The sequence below is a fragment of the Dasypus novemcinctus genome, chromosome 5 (assembly GCF_030445035.2).
Source record: "Dasypus novemcinctus isolate mDasNov1 chromosome 5, mDasNov1.1.hap2, whole genome shotgun sequence".
Taxonomy (NCBI): domain Eukaryota; kingdom Metazoa; phylum Chordata; class Mammalia; order Cingulata; family Dasypodidae; genus Dasypus; species Dasypus novemcinctus.
In genome coordinates, this window is record NC_080677.1 from 61543290 (window position 1) to 61567956 (window position 24667).

The 24667-nt window shown below is 36.2% G+C and overlaps 1 pseudogene; it reads left to right on the plus strand.

The window, feature by feature from the left end:
* Window positions 1-9699: 9699 nt before the first annotated feature.
* LOC111763935 (magnesium transporter NIPA2-like) lies at window positions 9700-11220 on the plus strand (annotated as a pseudogene).
* Window positions 11221-24667: the final 13447 nt, after the last annotated feature.

The following is a 24667-nucleotide window of genomic DNA, read 5'->3' on the forward strand; positions in this document are numbered from 1 at the left end:
CTGCAATCTGAAAGACTGAAAAAGGAAAATGGTCACTGGATCATGCTCCTAGAAATTGTCTTGCAGAAACAGCTTACAGACAGCTAAAGCAGTGAAGGAAATATCAAGCCAAAGTAGCCTGGGGAAAAGGATTAATGGCTTTAAGTCATACAATAGAGCACCCAGGATGGGGGAATGCCTATTTCATAGGGAGTAGAAGAAACATTTGAATTCTTTTAAATGGGGAAATCATAAATCCACAAGCAAGTACAAGTCCAGGACACGACAGAAGCACAGAAAACACAAAGAGAACTCTGCATTTCACTTTCACGTTGGGCTGAACTTCTTGATAGGGGAGTTAAAATACCAATTCAGAGCCAATTTGCAAAGACTGGCAAAGGTGTTTTTCTCATTTGTTTATTTTACTTTGGTCCTGGCACTCAAGAAATCTCTTCATATAAATAGCTGTTCACATATTTAAGGAATAGACAGCTCAGAGACTAAACCCCAGAGTTACATTAAAATATTAAAATATACAGTGTACAACAAAATATTATAAGACAAAGAAACAAGAAATGATGACCCATTCAAAAGGCACATAGATAAAAATTTCAGAAACCTTCATTGAAGAAAATCAGACTATGAAAAAAATGATCTTTAATATGTTCAAGGAGATACAGGAAAACACAGAGAAACAATGGAAGGATATCAGGAAAATGATGAAAGTACAGTATGAAAATATCAATAAAGGAATAGAAATTTTTAAAAAGAACCAAACAGAAATCCTGGAGACAAAAACCACAAAACATGAAAGAAAATATTCCCAGAGAGTTTCAATAGCAAATTGGAGCTGGCAGAAGAAAGAAACAGTGAACTCAAAGACAAACCAATTGACATGATTCAGGATGAAGAGCAGAAAAAAAAAAATGAACATAGCCAAAGAGACCTGTAGGGTACCATTGAGTCTACCAATATACATATTATGGGAGTCCCAGAGGAGAAGAAAGAGAGTAAGTGGCAAAAGGAATAGTAAACAAAATATGTGCAGAAAACTTTCGAAATTAATGAAAAATGAATATGCATATTCTTGAAGTCCAACAAAACCCAAACTGTGTAGACATGAAAAGAACCATACCCAGACACAAAAATAGTAGCCAAACTGTCGAATGCCAAGGATAAGGAGAGAAAACTGCAAGAGAAAAGCAATGTGTTATATACAAGGGAGTTCTAATAATAAGTGCCAAGTTCTCATCAGAAATCATGGAGACAAAAGGCAGTGGATTGAAATACTTAAAGTACTGGGGGGAAAAACACAATTACTAATCAAGAATTTTATATTCAGTGAAGCTGTATTCCAAAAATGAGGGCGAGATTAAGGCATTTCCAGATAAACAAAAATTGAGGGAGTTTGTCACCACTAGACTAGTCCCACAAACAATACCAAAGGGAGTTCTTCTAAATGAAAGGAAAGGACACTAGACAGTGGATTGAAGCTGCATAAAGAAATAAAGATCTGGTAAAGGTAACTATATCAGTAACTATAAATGCCAGTATTATTGTATTGTATTTTTGGTATGTAATTCTACTTTTTTACTTCTTACAGGATTTAAAATGTAAATGAATAAAAATCTGAAGAAGAAATCAAGAAAAATATTCATTAAAATATTAACCAAAAGAATGAAATATCTAGAAATAAATCTAACCCAGGATGTAAAGGACTTGTACATAGAAAACCACTAAACTTTGCAGAAAGAAATCAAAATAGATATAAATAAATGGAAGGACATTCTATGTTCATGGATTGGAAGACTAAATATTAAGTGTCAATTCAACCCAAAATAATTTACATATTCAGTGCAATCCTAGTCAATATTCTAAAAACTTTATTTGCAGAAATAGAAAAGACAATCACCAAATTTATTTAGAAGGGTAAGGGTCCCCAAATACCTAAAGCCATCTTGAGAAAGAAGAATGAAGTTGAAGAACCCATGCTTCCCAATCTTAAAACTTATTACAAAGACACAGCAATCAAAACAGTATGGTGTTGGCACAAGGTCAGACATACAGACAATAGAGTCAAATTTAAAGTTCAGAAATCAACCTTCACATTTATGGCCAACTGACTTTGATGAAGGGACAAAGCCCACTCAATTCAGAAAGAATAGTCTCTTCAAAGAATGGTGCTGGGAAAACTAGATGTCTGTATTCAAAAGAATGAAGGTGGACCCTTACCTCACACTATATATATATATATATATATATATATTACATATTCACACTATATATATATATAAATTCAAAATGGAACAAAGACCTAAATATAAAAATCAGTACTATAAAACTCGTAGAAGAAAAGTTAGAAAAGCATCTTCAGAACCTTCTATTAGGCCATGGTTTCTTAGTATTTACACCCAAAGCATAAGAAACAAAGGAAAAAAATAGATAAATTGGACTGCATCAAAACTAAAAACTTTTGTACATCAAAGGACTTTATCATGACAGTAAAATGAAAACCTACAGAATGGGAGAAATATTTGGAAACGATATATCTGATAAGGGTTTAATATCCAGAATGTATAAATAAATCTTTCAACTCAACAACCAAGACAAACAACTGAGTTAAGAAATGAGAAAAAGACTTGAAAAGATATTTCTCCAAAGAACATATATAAATGGCCAAGAAACACATGAAAAGATGCTCAACATAATTAAACATTGGAGAAATGCAAATCAAGACTACAATGAGAAACTATTTCACACCATCCAGAATGGTTTTTATTTAAAAAATGAAAACTTAACAAGTGTTGGAAAGGATATGGAGAAATAAGAAGAGTCGTTCATTGCTGGTGGGAATATAAAATAGTGCAACTGCTATGGAAAACAGTTTGGCAGAAAATAATATAGAATTCCTATATGACTCAGCAATACCACTTCTCAGTATACACCCCAAAGAATTAAAAGCAGGGACTGGAACAGGTATTTGCACACCAATTTTCATAGTGGCATTATTCACAATTTCCAAAAGATGGGAGCAATCCAAGTGGCCATCAATCAATGAATGGAGAAACAAAATGTGGTATATACATACAATGAAACACTATTCAACTGCACAAAGGAATGAAGTTCTGATACATGCAACATCAGGATAAACCTTGAAGACATCATGTTGAATAAAATAAGCCGAATACAAAATAATTGGAACATATTCATAGAGTTAGAATCTAGACTACAGGTTACCAGGGGACTGAGTGGGGGGTGGGAAATAAGGAGTTAATGCTTAAAATGTACAGAATTTCCACTTGAAACTATGGAAAAGTTTTAGTAATGGATGGTGGTGATAGAAACACACAATGTGAATGTAACAGCACTAAAATTATAAATTTGAATGAGGAAATTTTGGATTGTATATACATTATTAAATTTTTTTTTTAATTCAGGGAACTGTACAAACAGTGAAGTCTAAGTTAAAACATGGACTATAGTTAATAGTACAACTATAAAAATGTGCTTTCCTCAATGCAAAGTGTTTCTAAAGGATTGGTATATGGGAGTGTGGATTTTATGCATGATTTTTCTGTAAACCCACAACTGCTCTAACAAGAAAAAAAAAGAAAAGGTAGGGAAACATCTTCGGGGTCTTGTGTGAGTCAATGGTTTCTTAGATTTTATTGCAAAAGCATGAGCACCAAAAGAAAAAAATAAATAATTGGGACTTTATCAAAATTAAAAACTTTTGTACATTAAAGGACTTTGCCATGAAAATAAAAAGACAACCTACAGAATGAGAGAAAATATTTAGAAATCACATATTTGATAAGGATTTTTATATCCAGAATACATAAATACTTCAACTCAACAACAAAAAGACAAAAATCCAATTTTTAAAATGGGCAAAAGATTTGAAAAGGTATTTCTCCAAAGAAGATATGTAGATGACCAATAAGCACATAAAAAGATGCTCAACATCACTAACCATTAGGGAAATGCAAATCAAAACCAAAGATGCTACCATTTCACACCATTAGAATGGCTTTTTTTTTTTAATGGAAAATTACAAGTGTTGGAAAGGATGTGGAAAAATAAGAACACTCATTGTTCATTGTTTTTGGGAATATAAAATGGTGCAGCCATTGTGGAAAACAGTTTGGTGGTTCCTCAGATAGTGAAGTATAGAATTACCATATGATCCAACAATCCCACTTCTGGGTATATACCCTAAAGAATTGAAAGTAAGGACTTGAATAGATATTTGCACACCCATGTTCATAGTGGTATTATTCACAGTTGCCAAAAGATGAAAGCAACCCATCTGTTCATTAAGAGATGATTGGGTAAAAAAAATGTGGTATATGCACACAATGGAATGTTATTCTGCCATAAAAAGAAATGAAATTCTGTTACATACAACAACATGGATGAACCTTGAAGACATAGTGTTGAGTGAAATAAGCCAGACACTAAAGAACAAGTATTTTATGATCTCACTTTTAGGAAATAATTAGAATAAGAAATTCATACAGTCAGAAACTAAAATACCAAGGTTACCAGGGAATGGGGTGAGGGTAGGGATGGGGAGTTAATGCTTAATGAATACAGCATTTATGTTTGGTCTGTTGGAAATGTTAATCATAATGGATGGTGTTGATGGTAGCACAACATCATAAACGTAATTAGCATCACTGAATTACATATTTGAATGTGGTTAAAGGATGAAATTTTAGGTTGTATAAACCAAAGGTCTATAAAACACAGTGAACCCCAGTGTAAACTGTGGACTCTAGTCACTAACATAATGATAATAATGTCATTTTATCAATTGTAGCAAAGTTACCTCTAATGCAAACTGTTAATAATAGGAAAAACTATATGTGTGAGAGCATATGGGATCTCTAGTTTTTCCCATGATCTTTCTTTAAATCTAGAGCTTCTCCAATACAAATAAATTTAAGAAACTGCAATGATATTTATACCACTTCACCCTACTAGGATGACTGTGATTTTTTAAAATAGAAAATAATAAGTGTTGACAAGTATGTGAAGAAATTGGAACCTTCATACATTCATGATAGGGATGTAACAGGTGTAGCCAGTCAACGTGGAAAACAGTTTGGCAGGTCTTCAAAATATTAAACACAGAAATGCTATATAAACCAGCAATTCCACTCCCAGGTATATGCCCACAAGAAATGGAAATGGGGATTCAAACAGATACTTGCACACCAATAGTCACAGCCAAAGAGTGGAAAGAATGCAAGCCCCCATCAACAGATGGATGGAGAAACAAAATGTGGTAAATACATGCAATAGAATATTATTCAGCCATAAAAAGGAATGAAGTTCTTATACATGCTACAATATGGATGAACTTGAAAGCATCATGTTGAGTGAAATACACTGGACTATGATTCCACTTATATGTAATATCTAGAATAGGCAAATTCATAAAGACAGAAAACAGAGTACAAGTTAACAGGGGATGGAGGTGGGGGGTGGGCCAAATGGGAAGCCAGATGGACAGAGTTTCTGTTTGAGGTGATGAAAAAGTTTTGGTAATGGATAGTGATGATGGTTGCACAGTATTATGACTATAACTAATGCCACTGTATCAAACATGGTTAAAAGGACAAACTTTATGTTCTTTATACAACATAAAATTTATATAAAATATGTATGTATTTTACCACACTTGAATTTAATTTTAAAAGCACGTATAAAATAGAAAAAAGAGCTCTCTCCTCTGTGGGTCTGCAAAGCTCTCTTTGAGCAATCTCAGACAAATCAGATTAAGAGAAGAAAATATTTTCCAATGATCTTCCCAATGACTTCAATGACTTCCATAAGGTTCAAGTTTGGTTCAAGGGATGGGCAAAAGCTGAGGTCAGCCAGCATTCTTAGGGTCAGTCAGGCATTGGGGTCAGCCAGCCTTGTTTTGGTTGAATCAAGAACATTTGCTCTTCTTCACATTCCAAGACGATCTTGGACTTTTAACTTTCCTTCTCACAGTCTCTTTCAGTTTTAAAAACTCATTTGCTCTTTGAGTGAGGTTTCCCTAAGGATCAATTTTCTCACTCTCCCCTCTCATGGCATGTCCTTTGGCATCTTATGCTCTGCACCTGTAGTGTTAGACTTCGCATCTGCTCTAGCCTTTGCCTTCCACAGGCTGTTTGTATAAAAATGAACATGCTGCATATATCCAGGGAAAATGGGGGAAACAAGAAAGCTGGCCAATGAGAAGAGTCACAAAATGTTTTTATTAAAGTTTCTTGCTATTTTCTAGAGGAAATATTGCCCACAAGGCCTGGAAAATAGGATCGTCTCAGGAAACAAAGATGAAGGCCAAACTGATTAGTTCAACACCATCAGATCATATCAAAGTACTGCTTAAAACACTTCAACAGCTCAGCCTCTTTAGCAGGCACATGTCACTGTATTGTACCACCCATCCCACCAATCTACCCCGTAGTGGCCAAGATTATGCTGGTTGTGTCCCTGTAGCTAGCACAGTGTCTGCATAGAGTAGCCCTCAGTGAATATTTGTACAAAGAATATGTGGTCATCATTTGGTCATGTGCTTGGTGCTGAGGCTTCAAAATACCAAGATATACAGTTCCCACCTTCAAGAAATTCAGAGCCTAGGACTGTGATTCCAAAATGCTCCTGATTGTCAGAATCACTCAGGAAACTCCAAAAGGACAGATTTCCAGGCCTCACCTCCAATAGGTCTGGATAGGGGCCAAGAATACATTACGATACATACCTCAAATGATCAGCTAAACTTGGGAACCATTGGTCTCTGGTGAATGATAATAAAGCCTTATGGGTTTTTTTGTTTTTTCTATCTGGTTGTGTCATTGTCTTTTTTGGTGCATAGCTTTGCCACAGGGAGACATGCACCTCTGTGCAGGTCTGGGACGCCTTCTTTCATTTTTGACCAGGAGGTCCTGGGTACTCCATAGTAAACAGGAATTCAATTGCCTAATTTTTTTTTCTTTTTTTCAAATATAATTTTTGTTTCTTAGGTACATGTTATCATTTGTTTGACAGAGAAATGAAATTTTTTACTATGATGACTGATTTTATATCTTCTTGTTTCTTTTTTACTTTATTTGAGGCTATTATATTTTCATATAAAATATAACAATTGCTACACATTTGTGATGAGTTGAACCTTTTTCATTATGAATTTACCATGCAATTTTTTTTAAAGATTTATTTTTTAATTTTCTCCCCTTCCCGCCCCCCCATCCCCCGCCGTTGTCTACTCTCTGTGTCCATTCACTGTGTGTTCTTCTGTGTCTGCTTGTATTCTTGTCAGTGGCACTGGGAATCTGTGTCCTTTTGTTGCATCATCTTGCTGCGCCAGCTCTCCATGTGTGTGGTGTCACTCCTGGGCAGGCTGCACTTTTTTCACCTGGGGCAGCTCTCCTTATGGGGCACACTCCTCAAGCATAGGTCTCCCCTATGTGGGGGATACCCCTCATGGGCCAGCTCTCCTTGCACGCATCAGCACTGCGCATGGGCCAGTTCACCACACAGGTTAGGAGGCCTTGGGTTTGAACCCTGGACCTCCCATGTGGTAGGCAGATGCTCTATCAGTTGAGCCAAATCCACTTCCCCCATTCAATTCTTAATGATGCATTTGATCCTTATCCATTTTGTCCCATGTAAGTATACCTATTATTACCTTTTTAAATTTTGGTTATTATCTGCCTTGGGAAACTTTATACTCAATTTCATAAGTTGACTTTCACATCTTTTTTTTTTTAAATGTGTCTTATAAATACATGTCTTATGTTTTTATATTGCTTTTCCTATGTTAAAAAGTATTTCCATGTCCATTATATCCCTTGACTCTTACTCTCTGAAGTGGGAGGGTAACATAACCTGCTGTTTACAAATGAAGCTGTGAAACCCAGAGAATTCACAAAGTTGGTGAAGGTCAGAGCCTGAATTTGAACCCACAATTTCCATACACAAACTCAGCACTGTGTCCATCTCATCCACTCTCTCTTGAGAGTGTTGACCCCGGTTAAACCTTATGGGGTAAAGAGCAATAAACCGCCAGTCATGATTATGGGAACAGACAAAATGTTCAGGTCCCTATTCTAGGTTGTTTGGGAGAAACAAAGTAAGAAGACACTCCCCCCTCTTATCCCACCCACCTACCATAAGATGACACTGGGAAAAAGAACAATTATAGGAATAGGCACTTTCAGTAATGGCAACTAATGCAGGTGCTTTCCTTATATGTATGTTTTACATGGAGAATAAATAAATCAACTGACAAAATTGGCAAGATCAATCACAATATGTAGAATAAACTTATGGTGGTCTCTACCCAGAAACAAGTGAACCAGACAGCAAATCAAATCAAATCCCACAACTGAACCTGGTTCATGAATCCAGTCCTCTTGTCTCTCTGACGTCTTACCTAGCCCACTTTGCTTCACTGTACCAGCTGCAGTATGGGTAAGATAACTTATTAAAGGATTTAGCCCACAGTTATCATATAATCCAACATGACATTAACAGTGCATTTGAGAACAGAAAGATGAAATTCCAGCTGCCTTTCTAGATTAGTAACACAGCAAGTTTCATTTTGCAATTACAAGCTGCAGGAGAGCAGTGTCAGCAAAAGGCGTCTCCATTTTCCATGCAGGTCCACAAATTAAAGTTTTTCTCCTGCACCTCCCTGACAGGAAAAGGCCAGGGGTTCAACAGTGTAGACAGCAAGCTATCCCATCATTCAGGGACATGGTCCCCTCAGACTATGTCTGGACGACAAACGTGAGGCATTCTTGAGGACACAGAGGGTGTGTCCTGATCACAACAAAAGGGAGAAAAGTTACTAGAAAAATAAGCAGAAACAAATGAAAGTTTTTAGTCTTTGATATCCTTTAGATTCTGCTTGGAAGTGTTCCTAGGTATTGAAGCATCTCATCTATTTCTGTTTAGTGAGTAAGTTGGCAGGGATTTTTTTTCTGCTCAGAGACAATTTTCTTCTACGTGGCAGCAACAGGGAAGTAGGCAGGGGAGAAGGAAAAGGAAATGACAAATATGCCTGTCCATTGATAGGGCATAGCTATTCAAGAAAAAAAAATGACTGATAACCCTTATTTTCTTATAGCTCACAATTGGAAATGAACAATTCTGAGAGGTTGATGTTTTGAAAAGATGGTTTCCTATGAGCACTCTCCCTTTACTTTCTCATGGGTTGGGATTTTCTGATCTAAGCCTATTAAAATTTGATCTCACTGGGCCTACAGAATTAGATACACACATATACAAATTCAGACCACCTTTTAAGTAATCATTTTGGGAGGCCACATGTTTAATGGCAATCTCCTTCTTGCAAAGAGCATTACAGCCAGTGGCATATTCAGTTCAACCATGAAATACATATTTATTGACTTCCATTATGACAAAGCCAGAACTAGATTCTGTGGAGGATCCAAATATAGTCTGCACCTGGCAATGAACACAAAGGTAGCCAGAGATCCTCCTGGGGAGGTACAGCTTGACATCCCTCCATGGGAAAATGCTGCCTGCAGCCCTGGACTTGCTCACTTCCCTCTGGACATAGATGAAGCTGGCTATGTTAGATCCTGCAGCCTGTATATGGATATAAAAGTCTGAGATTATAGCACTGTCTAGATAAATTCAGTATCTCATTTTCTGTGATCAACATGATTCGCAGAAGCTTCTTAAGTAGCAAATGAGATGAGCCAGAGGCATGGCAATTATAACTTTTGTGTTGGTCTGAGATTGACTATGAGTTTCAGCATTTTTATTTGCATGAAATGCATTTTACAAAAAAACAAACAAAAATTAGGCTTCCTGTCATTTGCCAGGATAGGATCTATGAGAGCAGATCTAGGTGGCCATGTGTTTTACTTTACAAAAGTCTTCAGAAGCAATGCACCAGAAATGGGTTGGCTTTTACAATGGAGATTTATTAACTTAGAAGTTTACAGTTCTGAAGTCGTGAAAGTGTCCAAAATCAAGGCTTCATCAGGAGATGCTTTCTCCCCAAGCTGCAGCTATGGGTGATCATACCTCTCTCATCTCTCTTCTTTCCTCCGGGCCTCGTTGCTTTCAGCTTCTGGTTTCAGTGGCTATTCTCAGCTTCTTTATTCCTCCGATTTCAGCTTCTGTCTCTCAGGTCTCTCAGCTTCTGGGTGTTTCTCTCTCACATGACAAGGCACAGTGGCGGCATCCATGGTCTCCTCTCTTTGTGTTACTCCAGTATATCATGGACTCCTGTAGGAGAATTATGATCCAACATAGGTCATGCCCTACTGAAGTGATCCAGGCAAAGGAAGGTCCCTTACCTGAATCTAATCAAATGGTCCCATCTACAATAGGTTTATACCCACAGGACTGGATTAGCTTAAGAACATACTTTTCTGGGGTCCACTAAACCATGCATATCTTAAAGAATGGCTGTGGTGGACTGGAGCATTCTCAATGGAAGAACCTCCTTGGTGAGGTCATCAACTTCGCTGCTTCTGCCTTTGGACCTTAGCTCCATTAGGAGCTCTTTTTGTCCTTGTAAAGGTCTACAGCTATGGTCATTTGTGATCCTAAAGAAGGTAAAAACCTTAAATGAAATGTCTTGCAAACTAGGTGATTTTGTGCAGTTTTCACAATACTTGTTGTCATTGTATCCTTGATATTAATCTCATATTAAGGCCTCACCATGACAAATAAACATTCTTTTTACATAATAACCTGCCCTTTAATTGGAGCATTTTCAGTCTGCTACATTAGAGGCCTGGGCATTGCTTTGAAGAACTTTTTGCTGAAAAGCCTCTACAGAGACATTCCTTGGCCTGGATTCTGCTGCCAAGCTTCATAGTCTTTTAACCATACAGATTAGTTATCTAAACAGGGCCTAGGCATATTGATCCCTTCTAGATAGACATCAATGTATTATGTAATAGCATCAGATTTAACCTGTTCAGCTCTTTTATTTAAGGAGGGACAAGATATGGCTGTTGATGATATTAATGGTACTTTGAGTGGCTTCATTAAAAATCATCGTGGTGATATCATTTTTGCCTTGCCTTTAAGAATGGCTGATCAGTCTATCAAGACTCCTAGGTCTTTTCAAGAAGAAGAAAAGCAGTGAATGACAATCTCCCTAATATCTTTAATAATTAATAAAGTTTAACCTGTAGAATAGAACACCAAACTGGTGAAAGTATCTCCTAAAGAAATCTAAATCTGATGGTGTTTTGAGAAACAGATTTAAGTAAAACATTATTCCATAATTCTGCTATAGAATGAGTTTGGTTTTTTTTCAAAATTCTAATTAAGTTTATTTTATTTTTTATTTTTTTACATTTTTTAATTAAAGTTAATAGATCACAAAGAATGTTACATTTAAAAACATAAGAGGATCCCATATAACCCACACCCCACCACCCCACCCTCATCATTTTTGTAAATTGTATTTTTTGAAGATATATACATCACAAAAAGTGTTACATTAAAAAACATAAGAGGTTCTTGTATACTCCCCACCCCCCACCCCACTCCTCCCACACCAACTACCTCCCCCATCATTGTGGCACATTCATAGCACTCGGTGAACTCATTTTGGAGCACTGCTGCACCACATGGATAATAATTTACCCTGTAGTTCACACTCTCCCCCACTACATTCAGTGGTTTTTGGCAGGATACATAAAGTGCAGCATCTGACCCTGTAATGTCATTTAACACAACTCAAAGTCCCAAAAATGCCCCCACATCACATCTCTTCTTCCCTCTCCCTACCCTTAGCAACCACTGTGGTCACTTTCTCCACCTCAATGCTACAATTTCTTCTATTACTAGTCACAATAGTTTTATAGTAGAATATCAGTAAGTCTACTCTAATCCATATTTTATTCCTCCATTCTGTGGACCCTGGGATGGTGATGTCCCCTCCACCTCTAGATCAAGAGGGGTTTAGATTCCATATGGCTGATGGATGCAATTCTCCTGCTTGCAGTTGTAGGCATTCCTGGTTCCCTGGTGTGGTGGTTGACCATTTTCACCTCCCTGTTAGCTGATCTGGGTAAGTCCAATGAACCAGAGAGTAGGAGTTGCAACTCTGCTGAGGCTCTGGACCCAGTTGGCACATGGGCAGTCCAGAGATTCAAGTCCCTTGAGTATACACCATGCCTAGCACCAACCACAGGTTCAGTAAAAGTGACAGAAGAGGCATGTGTAGAAAGATCACATCTGAGTCCAGCTCCATCACACTCAGGAGCACAAATTCCAAAGTAGGGCCCACTGACATGGTACAGAACTCCAAATCCATCTGCCATGACCATATATCCCATGGGTCTCTGTAGCCTTCAGGGGTTGTATCTACTTTGGCTTTTTCTGGGGTCCTGCTAAGGCACGTGTAAGCGCAACCCCTCTGACAACCTCCCAACTCTTTTTGAAGACTCTTAGCCATATAAACTCATTTATCTTTGCCATTTCCCCCTTTTATTCTCAGCCTACATGATCCTACCTGTGGTCTGTTGATCCTTTTATTCCAGGTCTCTTTCTAGTTGCATCACCAGTTAGTGATTGGTAGTAATCCCTCGGCACCAGAGAGGCTCATTTCCGGGAGTCATGTCTCATGCTGGGGGGAAGGTAATGCATTTACAAGCTGAGTTAGGCTTAGAGAGTGGCCACATTTGAGCAACACGGAGGCTCTCAGGAGGCTGCTCTAGGCCTAGTTCATATTTCAGGCACACAGGTTCATAAGCATAGTCATCAGTATTAAGGGTTCATTTTTGGACCATCTTTCTTTGTTGGTCTTTGCTGTTGCCCTTGGGGGATTACTGCTGTTCCATTGGGAGCTCCCCTGGGTAGGAACTGAGCACTCCCTCAGATGATGTTTGTAACTGTAAATACTCTGAAAATACCCAACATATATCAGAACATTTTTATGTCCCCTACATAAATGCCCTGGAGAAATCCCTCCCACCCATGTGCCCCCCATCAATAACACCCCACACCAATGTTCCTCCCCTGCCAGTTGAACCCTTCTGTGATCCAAAACTTCTTCAACAATGAAGCCTAATATACTGCCAAATTCAATTAATAGGAAATTGAAATATAGTGATGGGTTTAAAGTTTAGAAATAGAATACATACTAATTTAGAAATACAAAAATAAAGTAAAAATAAATTCATGTATTGAAAAATGAAAAATATTATAAGATTTTGTTTTTAACATTTTGCCGTTCATCACTATAATAGGTGTTGCCCTGTATGTACAGTGGCAAGGCACTTTCTTTAATTTCTTCTTCAGTGTCTATATTCTTTCTTTTGTTTTTCTTCTAATTTTTAATTTTGTCTTCAAAAAAGTTTTAGATCACAATAATTCACATATACAATATAGGGACTCCCATATATCCAATCTCAAACCCTTTTCCCCTTTCCCCAGCAACGATCTTTTTACATGTTCATGTTATATTTGCTGCACCTGATGTACAGATTTCGAAACATAGCTACCAAATATGGTTCCATTTTGGTTTACATTATGGTTTATATTTTAGACTGTACACATTTTTAAATTTTTAGTTTCCTTATATTTTACATTATGGTTTGCATTTTAGCTTATAGACTTTCATACACTTTTGGTGTAAGTTAACATGTCCTGTATCCTTCATTATATGATCTTGTGTTGCCCTGCTTCCATCTGTTCTATAACTCTCTACCCCTCCCCTCAGGACCCACAGTTACTATCAGTCTTCACTACTTGAGGGACCAAATTTACAGACACTTGCAACAATGCTGAGGGCTTGACACACTAGACTGCCCTAACTGACTGGGAGCCACCGATTCTCTCGAGAGACACAGTTCCCTCTGTTTGAGAACATCAGGTCTCCCCAGGATGTGGGTACATCTTCACACTCATTGTATGGGTCTCCACCCAATGATATAACACACTATGACAAAATGAGCATGTACATATTCCCTAGAAACCTGTCCCTGTACCAGATGCCGCCCCTTAAGCACCTTAAACACATAATCCTTCCTTATTATATTTTCTAAAGAGTTTTCTCAACATTATAGTTTCAACTATATACCTGACCATCTCCCATATTCAACTGTTCCCCCCAGCCCTCCCCCAAGTCTTTGGGCCATCTGACCCATCCTCCCAATCCTATCCCCCTCAAGCCTGCAAACCCCACCCAAAGGTATCCCTATGCCACCATCTTTTCCCTTCCCTGTACAAATACTTACCCCCAGCTTATCATAGACTTCTCCCATGTAGGCATCAGCTTGCAGCCTTCCTCTACCCCCAAGTTCCTTTAAACCTATCTTCCAGTCTCTAGCTCTCTGAGACAGCTTGGTTTGCTTGTTTCATTTCAGAGAGGTCAGGTAGTATTTGTCCTTCAATACCTGGCTTGCTTCACTCAACATAAGGTCCTCAAGATTCATCCATGTTATCACATGTGTTTGTATTGTATTCCTTCTTATAGCTGAGTGGTATTCTATTGTATGCATAGACCACATTTTATTTATCCATTCATCTGGTGATAGGCATTTGGGTTGACTCCAATTTTTGGCAATAGTGAATAATGCTGCCATGAACATTGGTGTGCATATATTGCTTTGTGTCCTGATTTTCAGTTCTTCTGGGTATATACCCAGCAGTGGAATTGCTGGGTCAAATGGCAAATCTATAGCTAGCTTTTTGAGAAACCACCAAAGTGTCTTCCAGAATGGCTGGATCCTTCTGCATTCCCACCAGCAGTGGTTGAGTGTTCCCATTCCTCCACATCCTCTCCAGCATTTGTAGTCTTCTGTTTTTTTGATAGCTGCCAGCCTTATGGGAGTAAAATGGTATCTCATTGTAGTTTTGATTTGCATTTCCCTAATACCTAGTGATTTTGAGCATTTTTTTTTCATGTACTTTTTAGCCATTTGTATTTCTTCTTTGGAGAAGTGTCTGTTCAAATCTTTTTCCCATTTTTAAAATGTCTTGTTTGTCTTTTTATTTTTGAGATATAGGTGTTCTTTATACATGCAGGATGTAAGTCTCCTATCAGATATATGGTTACCAAATATTTTCTCCCATTGGGTAGGCTGTCTTTTCACTTTCTTGATAAACTCCCTTGAGGTGCAAAAGGCTTTAATTTTGAGGAGGTCTAATTATCTATTTTTTCTTTTGCTGCCTCTGCTTTGGGTATGAAGTTCATGAAGCCATTTCCTATTACAAGGTCCTGTAGCTGCTTCCCTACATTGTCTTCCAAGGTCTTTATGGTCTTGGCTCTTCTATTTAGACTTTTAATCCATCTTGAGTAGATTTTTGTATAAGGTGTGAGATGGTATTCTGCTCTCATTCTTTTGCACATAGATATCCAGTTTTCCAAGCACCATTTGTTGAAGAGGCCATTCTTTCCCAGTTGAGTGGGCTTGGTGGCCTTGTCGAATATCAGATGAGTGTATATATAAGGATCTATATCAGAACTCTCAATTCAGTTCCATTGGTCATTGTATCTATCCTTGTGTCAATACCATGCTGTTTTCACTACAGTAGGTTTTAGCATGTTTTGAAGTCAGATAGTGTGATTCCTCCAATTTCATTTTTCTTTTTCAATATGTCTTTGGCCATTTGGGGCCTCTTTCCTTTCCAAATAAATTTCATAATTAGTTTTACTATTTCATTAAAAAATGCTGTGCTGATTTTTATTCAGATTGCATTGAATCTGTAAATCAGTTTTGGTAGGATAGACATGATAATATTTAGTCTTCCTATCCATGAACAGGGAATATTCTTCCACTTATGTAGGTCTTCTTTGATTCCCTTGAACAGTGTTGAGTAGTTTTCTGTGTATAAATCTTTTACATCTTTAGTTTAATTTATTCCTAGGTATTTGATTTTTTAATTTACTATTTTAAATGGTATTTGTTTCTTGATTTCTTCTTCAGATTGCTCATCATCAGTGTACAGAAATACTACTGATTTTTGTGCATTGATCTTATAATGTGCAACTTTACTGAACTCATTTATAAGTTCTAGAAGCTTTGTTGTAGACTTCTAAGGGCTTTCTATGTATAGGACCATGTTGTCTGCAAATAGTGGACTTTTTACTTCTTCCTCTCCTATTTGGATCCCTTTCATATCTGGCTCTTTCCTCAGTGCTTGGGCAAGTACTTCTAACACAATGTTAAATAGAAGGGGTGATTGTGGGCATCCTTGTCTTGTTCCTGATCTTAGAGGGAAAGATTTTAAGATTTTACCATCATAAATGATGTTAGTTGTGGGTTCTTCATATATATCCTTTATCATGTTCAGAAAGTTTCCTTCTATTCCTATCTTTTGAAGTGTTTTTATCAAGAAAGGATGCTATATTTTGTCAAATGCTTTTTCTGGATCTATAGATATGATCATGTGACTTTTTTCCTTCAATCTGTTTATGTGAAATTAATTATTACATTAATTGATTTTCTTATGTTGAGCCATCCTTGCATACCAGGAATGAAACCAACTTGACTGTGGTGTATAATTCATCTAATGGTTGTTGAATACAATTAGCAAGTATTTTATTGAGGATTTTTGCATCTAGGTTCATTAGAGAGATTGGTCTGTAATTTTCCTTTCTTGTAGTGTCTTTGTTTGGCTTTGGTATTAGGGTAATGTTGGCATCATAGAATGAGTTAGGCAATGTTCTATTCAATATTTTGGAAGAGTTTAAGCAAGACTGGTGTTAGTTCTTTCCAGAATGTTTGGTAGAATTCAACTGTTAAGCCATCTGGCCCAGGGCTCTTCTTATTTGGGAGTTTTTTAATGACTGATTCTATCTCTTTATTTGTGATTGGTTTGTTGAGATCATCGATTTCTTCTTTCGTCAATGTAGGGTGCTTATGTGTTCCTAGGAATTTGTCCATTTACTCTAAATTGTCTTCCTTGTTGGAATATAGTTTTTCAAAGTATCCTCTTATGATAGTCTTTATTTCTGTGGGATCAGTGGTGATATACCCTTTTTCATTTCTTATTTTGTATATTTGCATCATCTCTCTTTTTTTCTTTGTTAGTCTAGCTAAGGGTTTGTCAATTTTATTAATCTTCTCAAAGAACCAGCTCTTTGTTTTGTTTATTTTTTCTAGTGCTTTCTTATTTTCTATTTCATTTAGTTCTGCTCTTACCTTTATTCTTTCTTTCTTTCTTTCTTCTTTTTTTGGGATTAGTTTGTTGTTTTTTACTAATTCCTCCAATTGTGCAGTTTGTTCTTCAATTTTAGCTTTCTTCTTTTCTGATGTATGAATTTATGGCTATGAATTTCCCTCTCCATACAGCTTTGCTGCATCCCATAAGTTTTGATATGTTGTGCTATCATTTTCATTAGTTTCAAGGTAGTTATTGATTTTTCTTGAGATTTCCTCCTTGACCCACTGTTTTTCTAAGAGTATGTTGTTTAACTTCCATATCTTGTTGCCAAATCTAGGTCTCTGGCCATTGCAGATTTCCAGCTCCATTCCACTGTGGTCAGAGAAATTATTTTCTATGATTTCAATCTTTCTGAATTCATTGGACTTTCTTTGTGGCCTAGCATGTGGTCTATCTTGGAGAATGACCCATGTGCACTTGAGAAGAATGTATATCCTGCTGTATTTGGATGTAATGTTCCGTATATTAGGTCCAGATCCTCTAAAATATTGTTCACAGTCTTTGTTTCTTTATTGATTCTTTTTTGAGGTGTTCTGTCCAATGGTGATAGTGGTGTGTTAAAGTCCCCCGCTGTAAATGTAGAGGCATTTATTCCTTCCCTTAGTTTCTCCAGTGTTTGCCTCACATTATAAAATGAGTTTGAATTTCAGAACATATCTGAAAACAACATTGTTTGAGAGAAATTAATTTTCTTATATTTACGCTATATTAGCAAACTAAAGTGACTTCAGTATGTGGCTGGTTTCTGTCTCTACTTACACTGTATTATTGTATAGGTATTTTATATTTTGATTCCCCCCTGAAGAACTAATTCATTAATAGCAATAAATTATATTTTTTAAATGTGAAAAATAAAGACTTTAATTTTTTGTTGGTGAAAATAAAGACATGTCCCTGTATTTAAATATGAGTAGAATATTTTTTAAATGTTCATATAAATCAAAATCTTTCTTTGTTTAGAGGAAATTGTCTTGGGGATTATGGACATAGTCCAAAATGATGGGGAACTAGGTCTGGTAGAGAGAGTGGTTTATCAAACTTGGTAATAACACTTTGGGTCATTTGTGGATATAATGAAAAGACCAATTCTCCTGATTCAGAGATGGCTATCCCAAAGAGAAATTTTCAAAATGTTTACAGAGAAAGGGCAGTATCTTCAGAAGTCACTACATACATGTCCTCATATCATGACTGTTTTGGAGGTGGGGCTCATATGAACTTAAAGATTCTGAAATATTTATTTACAAACCATCAGTTAAAGAACAGGATGGTAAAGTTCATGTTTAAATTATCTGGTTATCAAAAGTAAGCTCTTTTATTTTTTAAGAAAATAAAACACTCTTTTTTTTTAACAATACCAGAATGAAAGTATTCTAAGATCACATTTTTGGCAAGGAATCTTAAGTGCTTTCTATATTCTAGGTTTTTTTAAAAATCTCACATACCCAACATTCCATTCCAGGCCTAAGAGATTAATTTCTCATTGCTTTGGGTAATATTAATGAAATCAGTCTGGAGTTAATAAAAAATTTTAAGGCAACAGAAATGTGATATGGAAAAACCGGTGTATACATGCCACAATTAACTAAGAAGTGTTTTCTTTACACTTAAGTAATCAAGCTGGCCATTAAAAACGTAAAAATAAGCCTGAAAAGATGATAAAAGCTTTGGTTTAAAAGATGTGGATTCTTTTTTGTCTTCATTATTAGCACATTTATCTATTAATTTCTGCAAATGTAATTTCTATCTGAATGTATTAATTTTTAAATTTTTTACAACTTTATCCGAGGCACAGTGGACCAAAAATTAACTGATATTTTGTAAATATTTAAGTGCACAATCTGAATCAGTATAACGTACATATCATCACTCCAAAAACATTCCCCATGCAACTTTGTCATCCTCCCTCCCGCCTGATTTGCCTTTTCCCCAGAAAACCACTAATTTGATTTCTGCCACTGTAGATTAACTACAATTTTCTAGGATATTATAAATGGAATTATAGCTTACTCTCTTTTATCGGTCTTCTTTAGATCAGCATAATTATTTTCAGATTCAGCCATGTTGTTAGGTGTATCAGTTCTTCATACCTTTTTATTGCAGAGAAGTGTTCTTTTATATAGATAAACCAGAATGTTTATCTATTCATTTGCTGAGAGGTATTTAGGATGTTTCTGGTTTTGGGCTATTCTGAATAAAGTTGCTGTGAATATTTGTGTACAAATCTCTGACACATATTTCTTCTCTCTTGGGTCATAAGTAACTGTATGTTTAACTTTTTTGGAACTGCCAAACAGTTTTCCAAAGTTGTATCATTTTACCTTTCCTCCAGCAGTGTATGAGAGTTCCAGTTCTTCCACGTCCTTACCAACACTTGATATTGTTGGCCTTTATTTAATTTTAGTCCTCTAGCATGTGTGAAGTGGTATCTCATTATGGTATTGATTTGCATTTTCCTAATGGCTATGATGTGGAGCATATTTTCATGTGTTTATTTCACATCTGCATTTTTTCTTTAATGAAGTGTCTGTTTTCTTCCATAAATTTTATAAATTTAACTCGTACATTTAGGACTTTGATGTATTTTGAGTTGATTTTTATATATTGGTGTAAGGTAAGGGTTGAGGTTTATTTCATTTTATTTTTGCAATATTCTTGCATTAATGCCAAAGATGTACTGTGTTAATAATCAGGGAGTATGGAAAAAATATATCAAATGTACACTATAGACCTACTTAGTGGTAATAGTCTGAAGATATTATCTCATAATCTATAACAAACGTTCCACAAAAATGTAGTTTGTTAGTGGAGGGGTATTGTATGGGAATTCCACACATGAGCATGATTGTTTCATAATTTCACAACTTTAATAAAAATATATTTTAAAAATCAATTGGCCATATTATATACTCTATAGAAAGTCTCTATTACATAGAATTTATTTCATTGATCTACTTATTTATCTTTATTCTAATAGCACACTGATAGCCTATCAACTTCAACTTGTTATAGGAGCTATGGACAATATAGTAAAATATATTGGGATGATTGCTTAGTAAGGAAGAAATATAATTAGCTCTTTATTTCAAATGGTATGCAAAAAGCAATTTCAAATGGATTATAACCTAAAGAAGAAAAGCAAATTTTAAAAATTTCTAAACTTTGTTTATATTTTTATGACCTTGGGAGTAGGGAAGGTCTTCAAACAAGATGCAAAAACCACAAACCATATTTGTCAGAAAAAGACTGACAAATATGACCATGTTAAAATGAAAACCTTTTGTATGACAAAGGCTACCACAAATAAAGGTAAAAAGCATGTCACAGACTTACTCAGACAGTTAAATGCAACACATGTAACCGACCAAGCATTTAAAGCTAGAATATTTAAAGAATGTCTAGATATTAGTGGGAAAAAGGCAGACAATCCAATATAAATATGAAACAAAATATATGAAAAGGCATTCACAGAAGAAATAAACACTTAGTGTAGAAAAAATTAAACTTAAGTATAGAAAAAATTAACTTTTAATTAGAAAAATTTTTTAAAAACCTGATTATTTTACCTATCAGTTTAGCAAAATTTTAAGATTACTAAAGTCTAATGTTCAGAAATGTATGGAAAATGAGTATTCTCTAATGGGGATTTGTACCAATTTTTAAAGATAATTTTGAAGAATATATACAATTAATAAATATATATACTCTGAATCAGAAATTCCACTTTATTTCTCTACATTTATTCTTATATAGACAGGTATATATAAGGATGTTTAATGCAGCATTGTTGTAATAGCAACAAATTGGAGAACTAAGTAAACATTCCTGAATAGGAGAATGGATAAATCGCCTGTGGTCCATTCTTAAAATGGAATTTGTGCAGAAGGTAAAATGAATGAATTAGTTTGAACTACATATATCAACATGGATAACTGTCATAAACATGTTGTTATTAGATGAAGTTTGAAAATTGGAAAACAGTGTTATTTACTGTTGTTGGATATATACATATATAGTAATAGCATCAAAACTTGCCAGGTTAACACCTAATTCAGGATAGTGCTTCCCTCTTGAGAAGGAGGAGTGTACATGGCAAATGTCAATTCTATCTATAACGTTTTATTTCTTGAAAAGAATAATTGGTAACAAATGAAAAAATGTAATTACTTGATAACACTAGGTAGGGGATGCATGAATTGTATGTTATGCCTTTAAATTTCTGTATGTTTCAAAAACTTTACAATAAAAAAAGCAAAGAAAAAAACAAAATAAACAACAAAAACTACTTCTTGTTGCTGACAAAAGTTGATGTAACTTGACAAATAAATTTGCAAAGGGAATATAAACTCCATGTTACTTTAATGATGCATCTTGAAAACAACTTATCCATCGACATCAAGTTCCTTAATAGTGTCTAGTAGAATTGAGAAGCCCTACCTGTTGGTCACCTCTGGTTCGTCAGGGCAACCGCTGATCTTGACCAAAAACTGAGAAGAAAAGAAAAGCAACAGATCACTTCTTGAATTTCCTTTTTTTCTCCCCACCCCCCGCCCACCCAACCCCCGTCTGCTCTCTGTGCATTCGCTGTGTGTCCTTCTGTGTCTGCTTCTATTCTTGTCAGCGGCACCAGGAATCTGTGTCTCTTTTTGTTGGTCATCTTGCTGCGTCAGCTATCGGCATGTGCAGCGCCACTCCTGGGCAGGCTGTGCTTTTTTTGTGTGGGCAGCTCTCCTTATGGGGCGCACTCCTTGCGTGTGGGGCTCCCTTACGCGGGGGACACCCCTGTGTGGTATGGCACTCCTTGCGCGCATCAGCACTGCGCGTGAGCCAACTCACCACATGGGGTCAGAAGACCCTGGGTTTGAACCCTGGACCTCCCATGTGGTAGGGGGACGCTCTATCAGTTGAGCCAAATCTGCTTCCCTCTTGAATTTCTTAATACCATTCCAAGTAGAAAGACAATCACCCACCTATTTCCTGCCTATCATCTTCATAAATTTGATGACCTTAAATCCCTGCCTAAAGTACAGGGATCCACAGGCCACAGACATGAGGTACATGATCATGATAACCTGAGCTCTAAAGACTCAAAGCCCTGGACGGGTGTGTCTGCACAGGTCTATCACGGGTGACCTGAGATGGTAGCCTCATTCAGTGAGCTTACCACTAGGCCTTCCCAGTGCCAAGAGGACGAGGTTTGCCACAAAAGGGAGGCTGAGTGGACTGGGTGCCATGGAGCAATCTGGGGAAATGACCTGTTAGCAAACTGTTAGGAGAAACACTTCCTAAAGTTCCTCAGATTCAGAATATTTATTTCTAATTTCATTGTTTCTAAGTTTTGGGGGTCTTGGGATTTAATTGACTGTGTACATTTTTCTATCACCTTCAGGAATTTGAGTCCACATGTTACAAGGAGAAAATCTGATGGCCTTAGCTGGAATAGAGAACTGTGTTATGCAGTTTTTCCCAACTGGACATATTTGGAAGGTCTGGACTGGGGAGAGGAGCAGTCGATTGATCAAGGAGCAAAGGATTTTGGTTCCTCTGTTTTTAATTAAATGACTGCTTTAAAAAAAAAAAAAAAGGCATCTTCCCATATTTTCCCCTTAAATTCGATTCCTCATTCTTCTCAGTTCTTGTGAATTCTTCCACTGATTTCCCTAGAAGGCAAAGCAAGCAAACAAAATCCCTCATATTTCCTTACCCCAGTCTCTGTTAAGTTTCACATTTCATTTTAAGCAGCATTTACTAAGCAGCCTATGAGGGTGCTCTGCCATATGAACTGAGACACGCTGGAGTTTCAGTTGCGCATTTGATGCAGGTAACCCTAATACACCACAAACAAAAGTAGACTGGAATTCTGGAGCTGCCTATGTCTTGTTCCCTTACATTGTTTCTGTGGGTAGGAATTCACAGAAGGTACATTGAGGAGAGTCATTTCTGCTCCAAGTCTGGACCTTCAGCTGGAAAACTCAAAGCGTAGGGGCTTTAATCATTGGACAACTGATTTCCTCACATGTATGGTGATTGATGCTAGCGTTGCTCGGCAGAATTCTCACACTTGGCCTCTCCTCAAGGTGGTGACTTGGTGGTTCCAAGGGCAAGCGTCCCAAGAGAGAGCCAGGGTAGCAGATATTGTGTCCTCACCTTGGAAATCACAAAGCATCACTTCTGCTATATTTTATAGGGTGAGGTAGTTACATAGATCTTCCAGTTTCAAAGGAGTAAATATGCATCTCATCTCTCCAAGGAGGAGCGTCAGCATCATTTTGTTAAGAGCATGTGGGATGGGATATATATTGTACAACTATCTTTGAAAAACACAATATGCCCAACATCACTTTCCATGGATCTCAAATACAGTTCAATGCATTCCAAAGTTTATGATATATTTTTGCCTTTGTACATGTCCTTAACCCCAATCAATTCAAATCTTAAGGGCAGCTGACTGTAGTTGGTAATTCCATGCAATCAAAGTAATGTAAATAGGTTATGCTTGCAATTTGGGTAACACACTAGGATTTTGGCTGATAAGATTTGGATTAATTAAAAATTGAATCCTGACCCTACATAGACTATACAGGATGTGGTCTCATTTTATTATAATTTTTCTCATAGAAATAAAATGAACAAACAAGAATCATTGGGAAAATGTGAATGTAAAAAAGAACTATAAAGGAAAAATAGCCTTGGTGAGTATTAAAACATATTTTGAAACCTCAACAATTAAAGCCAGAATGATACCAATGCATGAATATACAATTCAGAGAAACAAAGCAAAAAATTCAAATGAAGAGAAATTTAGTTTACGATAAAAGTGAGGAAAGATGAACCACTTGATAAGAGGTATGGAAACTACTGGTTAGTCACCTATAAAATGTTAATAGCACATACCATATACCAACTTAAATTCCAAATCAGTCAAGGAATTATTTATAAAAAATGAAATTCTAGGATTCTAGAATAAAACATGGGAAATTTTCTGTATAATCATGAAATTGAGAAGGCTTTTCTGTGGTCAAAATTCAGAAGTAAAAACAAAAATATTTGTTACATTTTATTATATTAGAATGCACAGCAAAATCCACTATGGGTAAATAAAATCAGAATAACAAATTGGAACAAATACTTGCAATTCAAAGTGCTAAACTTTTGCTTAAATTTTTATTTATTTAAATTAAGTTCTTTATAATATTTAAAAATATAATTATTATATTATATAAAATATATAAAGAGATCCTAGAATGGGGGTTCTTAGCAAGGAGTCCATGAGCTTGAATTGAAATTCAAAAAAAACATTATTCATGTGGGGACGTGTTGGTGTGGGTGTGATATATTTATTAAATAATATATAGGATAGTGTAGACTTACTAAGGGGTCCATTGTTTTCACCTGACTGGCAAAGGGGTCCATGGAACAAAAAAGGTTAAGAACTCCTGTCCTACAAATAATAAGATAAAGGCCAGTAACCTAATAGAAAAATAAACAATGAATGTGAAAAGATAAGGTGTAGAAAATAAAA